Below are 6,000 nucleotides of genomic sequence, written 5' to 3'. Positions count from 1 at the left end.
CTCTCTCTCTCTCTCTCTCTCTCTCTCACACACACACACACACACACACACACACAATTAAAAATCAAAAATATCTTTTTTAATGAAAGTGATAATTTCAGTTAATGAAATTTATTAAATGAATTCTGTTTCAATTGATTGATCTGTTCATTAGTTTACAGACAGGATCCAGACCATCCTTGACCTCTTACTTTTCTGGCCTCAGTTCCTAGAGAGCTGGGATGGTAAGCACACACTACTATGCCCAGCTCAAAATATAAATTCTTAATAAGAAAACAATAAAGAATTTTTGTGGGGAGACAATGTATTGGATGCTTTAATGAAAATTTGCTGATGAAAAAATATGAAATTAACAGTCTACCTATCAAAGCAAAGCTGTTTGGACCTTACAGTTACAGACTATTAGGTTATTAGTACCAGTGTGTATTTTAAACAGGACAAAATGCTTAAAAATACATTGGAAGGAAACACATCTGGCAGAAAAATTAACTTAGTTTCAATGTTGAAGGTCATTATGAGATGACTAACTACTTCCTTTAGTTGTAAGAGTCAAAGAAACAGGTTATACAAGGGTAAGAGTGCTGCCTGTTAATAACACAATGTTAGACCGTTCTTTCCAATGCAACTAAAATATATTCAAGCAAGAACCATTCTAATAATATATCAGTCATTTCTTGAAATAAGACATTTCTTTGAAATGCCATTTTATGAATTCCTAGAGATTAAAGAAACACAAACCACAGGTCCCACAATCAACGGGGGAGAGTTTATGAGAGATGTAGGACTAATCAAGCACTTGCAGCACCATCAACTTTCTCCCTCTTCTCTTTTCTTCTTGAAACCTAAGTAATTATTAACTTTTCTGAAATACATATGATTATTCTCTAGTGTATGACCACATAACCAAAAGGAAGCAACACATCATTGCCTGGGTTACAGTTCTCTCCCCCAAGACAGATTGCATATGTGAGCCACCTTTAAACTAAACAATGTTCAGACATCTCATAATAATCTGACATTCAGAGTGAGAACTGTGTGAAAGCAAGGGCAAAATTAATGCCATACTTAGCCCATGCCAGATGAGGAAAAAGGTTATCAGAGTAGCACTGAGCGGGTATGGCTGAATGTGAGTCAAAGGGACACTTCCTTTTGAAGGAATTAGTGATACAACTTGGCTGTTAATAATAACATCAATTTTGGTTTGAAGCAACTTTATCATTGGCATAAACATTAGACACTGAACCCAGGAGCTTCCTAATTCTGTAACTGAACTGTATGAACTTATTAAGAACAAACTCTGTGAGCTTTCAAAGAGTCCTTGCCATCCTTAGATATCACTTTATCTGTGGCAGCTAGAAAGCTACTTGCTACTTGACTTCAAAGTAAAACTGCATGGAAAATAATGAAAAGGAGACATAACTTTGAAAACAGATTTTAAAAATGCACCCAGAGAGAAAAAGTTCTGGAACCTGCCAAGAGCATTAAGAACCTCTCTCAGACACAGGTATGTGGACCACTCATTTCTGTAATGGAATATGAAAATGATTGTGCTTATTCTCTTTTATGTGCAATGAGATGTATCTCATGTCTTCTGTGATGTCTCTCTAATATATTTTAGTGGGAGTAGGAAAAGAACATTCTGTGATAATCTTATGGGTCATTTTGCTTTTACAGAAATTATTCTAGGAAGACAAATCATAATAGAGAATGACATTTTACCCATTTACTCTAAAACCAAATGGTTGTAACACATGCTTTGATAATGAATATGCCAAACACTAACGTATAATATTCTTTCCAAAAATTAAATATACTATTATTTACACATGCAAAAATGAGTAATGATAGTATAGTTAATGACAGGGAATAACTTACTACCCATTCATCATTAATAATATTGTTACTTTATATAAAAATGGTAATGTGGTTCTAGTTCCTGAAGTGAAAAGTGATCTAGAGAATAAACCTGGACACACACACACACACACACACACACACACACACACACAAACACCCACACAGATGCACACACACACACACACACACACACACACACACAAACACCCACACAGATGCACACACACACACACACACACACACACACACACAAACACCCACACAGATGCACACACACACACACACACACACACACACACACAAACACCCACACAGATGCACACACACACACACACACACACACACACACACAAACACCCACACAGATGCACACACACACACACACACACACACACACACACAAACACCCACACAGATGCACACACACACACACACACACACACACACACACAAACACCCACACAGATGCACACACACACACACACACACACACACACACACAAACACCCACACAGATGCACACACACACACACACACACACACACACACACAAACACCCACACAGATGCACACACACACACACACACACACACACACACACAAACACCCACACAGATGCACACACACACACACACACACACACACACACACAAACACCCACACAGATGCACACACACACACACACACACACACACACACACAAACACCCACACAGATGCACACACACACACACACACACACACACACACACAAACACCCACACAGATGCACACACACACACACACACACACACACACACACAAACACCCACACAGATGCACACACACACACACACACACACACACACACACACACAAACACCCACACAGATGCAGACACACACAGACACATACACACACACAGACACACACACACAAGTAATGATCTTATCAGCATACACACACACACCACAGACACACAGACACAGACACACACACACGGGGGGGGGCATGAGAGGAGGGGAAGAGAAGAGGAGAGGAGAGGAGAGGAGAGGAGAAGAGAAGAGGTTCAATTATCTCCATACTTTGTCAGTAGCCCATTTGGATTGATTTACTTCTATAGTCACAGTTGTTTTTGCTTCATTAAGCATATGACACAGTATTTTATGTATAGATATAAACATACAAGTGTCTCTCCTCTCTCTTAATAGATGATAGATAGATGATAGATAGATAGATAGATAGATGATAATTGATAGATGATAGATAGATGGATGATAGAAGATAGATAGATGATAGATAGATAGATGATACACAGATGATAGACACATGTGTGTGTTTCTGTCTAGTAAAAATAAATGTAAATGATAGACCAGACATCAGGAAAGCTATGGGTTGTCAAACTGATTATAAGAAAATACAAATCAAAGGGCTGAAAAGATGGCTCAGCCGTTAAGAGCACTGGCTACACTTGCAGAGGATTCAAATTTGGTTCCCAGCACCCACAGGGTGGCTAACAACTGTCCGTAACTCCATTTCCAGGGGATCTGAAGCCGAATCTGACTTCTGCAGGCATTGCATGACATGGGTGCACTTACATACATGCAGGAGATACACTCATATACATACAATAAAAATAACAGAATAATTTCTTTAAAGAAAATATAAATCAAGAATGACACCCCTCAGTTCTTGTTTGATAGGAATTTCTCAATGCAATCAGTGAGCCTCCAGCCCTCATCTTGATCCTAATCACCTCCAGGGCTTAGGCAAAAGTTGTAAAAGGGCTTTGATACAATGTATAATTAGGGAGGCAAAGATCAAGGCTTTAAAGAGTGGGCTTAGCAGAACAGATGTCCAAGGAGCCTCAGTAAGCTCCATGTTTCTAATTATACTTTGACTGAACGAAGTTTGAGGAGGATTCATTCCTCTTGTCCTTTGTGGAGCTTGTTTACATCTTATGATGACTGGCATATTTATCATATTTATAATATTTTAATTAGCTGTCCTAGCACTTATCAAAAATGTTTAATGTTATTCTCAACAACTTGCAAACATGAGTATCTTTAAAAATTAAAGTACGCATGGGTTTATAAATTTCTGTTGTAATAATCCATCCAGTTATAGGTAAACATTATCTTTTATTTCAAAATGGATTGAATAGTGGGTTTTATGTTTTTTTTATTTTTGTTATTTTCAAGGGAAAATGTAGAGCTGGAAGCGTAGTAGTTAATCGAGTGTCAACTTTCTATCATTACTTTTCTCTGAAGGATGTTAAATATATGGCTACGCCCTCCTGTGTTCCTTTTTGCTTCAGAAAATGGCTACATGGATTCTCTTTACAGAAAAGGAAATAGCTGCTTCACAGCCAAGAAATTAAATGCTCATCCTGGATAATGTTGGAATTAAGGATGGTTTCTGTTTCTTAAATGCTTCCATAAAAGTAATTTTTGCAATTGTATGATGCTTGTGCTTTTCAGTTGTAAATACAGAATACATTTGGGGGTGGGTATATGTTTTTATAAAAGCTGTTTCCTCCTTTGTGTTTCTTAGTATATTATAGTATTTTTCTCTTTTAATTTTCAGCTCAGTTGTAGTATCATTCTATGTGATGCTACAAATATCTTTATTCTACCATGATATGGTTCAGATGATAAACTGACTTCATAAATATTGAGTTCCATGCCCACAGATCCCTTAACCTGTTGTGTTATGCTATTCAGAAGGTCTTTATACTTCTTTTAAAATATGCATTTGGGGGGCTGGCTTGGGAGGTAGAGAAACTTGTCACTAAGCCTGACAACCTGAGTTCAACCCCTGAAACCTATATTATAGAGAGAAGAAACTCCTGCAAGATTTTCTATGCCTTTTACCCCTGCACATCACACACACGCACACACACACACACACACACACACAGAGAAAGAGAAAGAGAGAGAGAGAGACTGACTTAGAGACAGAGAGTGACAGAAACAGAAATAATATAAAATAAGAAAAACAAAAATATTTAAACAAAGAGTTTTGTGGAAAATCTCATAAAGGCAGACTTTACGTTCTCTTTGAAAGGTTTAAAAAATCAGTTAACAAAACTTTTCTGTACCAAAATCTATTGCATTCACATATTTCTACTGAGAAACACTTTGTCCAGCAGGGTGGAAATCCACCATTTTGTTGCTGTTGAGTCAGTGTTGACTGATTGACACACTGTTCTCATTGAAACATATGGCTCTCTCATAATGAATTGAAAATATTTCAGTGGTCTTGTTTGGCTTTAAATCAAGTAAAGTTCTATTTGAGGCAGCCACGACTGACATAATTTATGATAATAATAATAGTGTATTTTAAAGCATATCAGTTCATTTCCTCTTTGGTATTTTTCTTTCCCATCAAGTTTTATTTCTTTAGCTCTAGAAATGCTTCCAAACTACATCTGTGTTGGTCTAAGTCATAAGTAAACTTTCTAAAGAAAGTGTGCAAAATGTGTTTTTATTTATTCAAAAGATGTTTTCAATCACCATTAAGATCATTGTTGGTCTAATGTTAGCAGTTTAAATATTTGAAGCTGTTCTCTGGGAAACAGACACCCATCTGAAGCCTAGAAATCTAGTACATGCTTCATTTTATTGTGGTTTTCCAAAACAACTGTTGATTGCTCAAAGCAGACGTCTCTTTGATGAATATAGCTTTAGTCAGAGTATAGTGAGTGGGTTAATAGCTTTTTTTTTTTTTCCTGGAATTAAGCGGTCTCTCCATTCCTGCCCGTTGCTGCTATCTTGGACATTTTCCTTATACAGCTAACACTGACACTGGTTTTACCAGTTTGAATAACTGTAAAGTTATATAAGCCATTTTTCACCCCATTGAATTGTATCTTTTTACATATCTTTCTCAAGAGTATCAGTGAATATTGATTGAATAACTGATTTCACTCTACCTCGGTTTTGTTTCAGGTTATATTTGGTGAATAGAGAATTCCCCTATTGCAGTAGTTAGGATGGTGATTAGTTGCAACAAAGATGTGTTTCTTACTGAGATTCATGTGCAGGGTGGGTACAGAGTGAGAAGGGTGCTTTGCTTTGTGCAACTGACCAAGAACCATGTCATCAGAGGCTCTCTAGTCACTGCTTTGCCATTACTATTTAGTATTTGATATATACTTTCCTCT

General features: G+C 37.1%; 1 protein-coding gene across 1 annotated transcript in view; it reads left to right on the top strand.

Annotated features, from left to right (window-relative positions):
- Gpc6 (glypican 6) overlaps positions 1-6,000 on the top strand; it is a 1,180,899-nt gene that overhangs the window by 389,584 nt on the left and 785,315 nt on the right. The window lies entirely within an intron of this gene.

This window comes from Nannospalax galili, unplaced genomic scaffold, assembly GCF_000622305.1.
Source record: "Nannospalax galili isolate Female #2095 unplaced genomic scaffold, S.galili_v1.0 scaffold272, whole genome shotgun sequence".
NCBI lineage: Eukaryota > Metazoa > Chordata > Mammalia > Rodentia > Spalacidae > Nannospalax > Nannospalax galili.
The sequence above is the reverse complement of the archived record's forward strand: the minus strand, read 5'-3'. Positions and strand labels throughout refer to the sequence as shown.